Source organism: Lucilia cuprina, chromosome 2, assembly GCF_022045245.1.
Source record: "Lucilia cuprina isolate Lc7/37 chromosome 2, ASM2204524v1, whole genome shotgun sequence".
NCBI lineage: Eukaryota > Metazoa > Arthropoda > Insecta > Diptera > Calliphoridae > Lucilia > Lucilia cuprina.
The window spans coordinates 16804615-16807494 of record NC_060950.1 but is presented as its reverse complement, the minus strand read 5'-3'; positions in this window follow the sequence as shown (position 1 = coordinate 16807494).

Sequence of the window (2880 nt, the reverse complement as noted above, 5' to 3'; positions counted from 1 at the left end):
ATAGACTAGACTATAGACTAGACTATAGACTAGACTATAGACTAGACTATAGACTAGACTATAGACCAGACTATAGACCAGACTATAGACCAGACTATAGACTAGACTGGACTACAAACTAGACTATAGACTAGTCTACAAACTAGACTATAGACTGGTTTTACCCGCGAAAATAATACCCATGATAGAAAATTTCAATGGTTTCCCCTTTTTACTCAAGCAACACTTTACGAACAATTGTTATAAGTTTGTTTTAGAAATAGTAGTAATAAATAAAAATGGAAAAAAGTTCTTGTGTTTCTAATAAATTTTATTTAGAGTACATGTTTTACACTTTTTGTTTTTCATTATTTCATTTTGCTTTGTTATTGTAAAATATAATTTTGTGTGTTTTAGAAAAAAATGCGCAGGGAGAATTTACATAGAATATATTAGGTTTCCATGTTTTGTTTGAATTTTGAATAAAATGTTTTTTTAACAAACAAACATTTAAACTCAATATTGTTGGTTTGCTGCTGGTTTTTGTTATTAATTTTACGCCAACAAAAATTGGGTTTATAAACATATGGAAAAATTTAAATTTGAAAAGTTTTTCTTAAAGAATTTTATAAAATTTTACTCTTTTAAAGAATATTTTGATTAATATAAATAGAAACTTATATTCGTTAGTATCTCGACCTTTATCAGCCTCGTTGTGCGTTTCTTAACCAATGCCTGAGGTAACGAATCGAACCCATTACCTTCGATTTACCAGATTCGAACACTAAGCACTAACCTACCGGTGGCCGATATATTCGAAAAAGTTTTAAAGTTATAAAAAATCAATATTTTCTTAATACTAATTTCTTCTTTAAAATATTCTTTTGTACAATTAAAAAAGAAACAAATTGTCAATAATAATACAAGACAAGACATCAAACTCAACTATTTTTATATTAAACTGTAAACGTGCGTTATCAATTTCGTCGGCATAGAGATCTACAATGAAAATAAATCTAAAACCAAATAAAGATTGATTTTTTTAATATTTTTTCCTTTTATACTACTTAATAACAAAGAAGTATAATAGAATTATAAAAAGAGTGTATAAAAGAAAGAAGACGAACAGAAAAAAAACGTCAAAAATATGAAAATTTAAATCCAATTTTATCGTTAGACATTCGTGTTTAAATACACTTTTCCATCAATAGTTTAGTAAGAGTTGTTGTAACCACGACTACACATGTGTATTTTAGGGGAGGGAAGGGGCAGAGTTAGGTGTAGTTTTAGATTAAATAACAATACAAATTATTAGATATTGTATATAAATAAATGATAAGGTTATTATTAGAACAATAATAACAATATACAGACATGCGTAAAATTATTATTATAATCTTTATAATTTAATTCTATTGTATATTTCAGCAATAGAATGTCAAAACCCACTTAGACCTGGTCCATACTGGGAAACTGTTTCGAGAAACTTTTTCTTAATGCTCTTTTGAAATTTCCTTAAAGTTTACACAAAACAGGTTTCCGAGTAAGAGAAACTCCGTACTGAGAGAGATGAATGATATTTATTTTACTTTCTCTCTCAGGCAAAATCAAAAGTTTTCCAAAAAAGTTCCCTAGTGTGGACGCCACTTAGACATGGTTCACACTAGGAAACTTTTGATTTTTGTGTAAGAGAGAAAAAGAAAGAAATATCAACCATCTCTTTCTCTCACACACAAAATCAAAAGTTTCTCAGTGTGAACCAGGTCTTAGATGTTTCCAAAGGATTGAGCAGCGCTGAATCCGAATCTGATATTGTGTCAAAAAATCAAGATAATATGTCATATGTTAAGCCTTAATTTTAAAGCTGACATAAAAGACTTCCATATGATTTACAACATTTTATGAATAAAGTTGTTTTCGAGCATTAATAACGTCTCCAAAAAAGTCAAAGTTTTTTCCAAATTTAGGACACCATATCTTAAATTTCACATATGATGGAAAAATTCTAATCTTAGATTCGGATTCAGCGTTAGTCGCATCCTTTAATTCGCCCTGTGTAATTCAACATTTATTTCCAATTACTTGGCAAAACCTCAGAACAATAACAAACATTTAATTAGCAGTTACTGCTACCAGTTGTATACGTTATTTTTAATTAAATACGCAATTTAAATTATGTATACGCACTGTTATCAATAAAATGTAAATAAATAATTCGTTGCAAAAACAGAAAATCAATTAAAAACTCAAACAATTACAAAACAAATACAATTATGTAGAGAAAAGCAAGAGAGAACGAAAAAATAACAAAAACAACAACAAACAAACTGTTGCATCAGATCAAGGCTATTATGTTTGCAGAAAATTCAACAAGAGAATGAAATGAAACGGCTGCAAATTAATACAAACAACAACAGAATAAACAAGTAGAAGTTTTTTCGGTTTCGGTGTGTTTTTGAAAAAACAATCAATAATTTTTTTTAATACAAAAAACTAGTATGAATCAGTATAAACCCGCTATAGTTTATACCGAAAAACTATCAGAAAGCAGAAATGCAAAATGATTGACGGCAGCGCTACCATTTTCGGTCGTCGGCGAATTATTACATAAAATAATTATGAATGTCGAAGTGCTTTACGTGTGTACCTGGCATGATGCACTACCCCACGGTGGTTTTTTCCATCCACTGGGTAGACCCCCCGGGGGCATGTTACCTTGGTGAAAGCTACACCTTGGTGTTATTGCAATATCCCGGGGAAAAGAGGTGCTACCAATACCTCTAGTCTGCCGGTACTATAAACTGGTGATGATCAGATGTATCCTCGGCCTTTCCGTGGAATGATCTGGCATGGGGTCTAACCAGAGTACCATATAATCTGGCACTACGGGTGGCCGGTTGC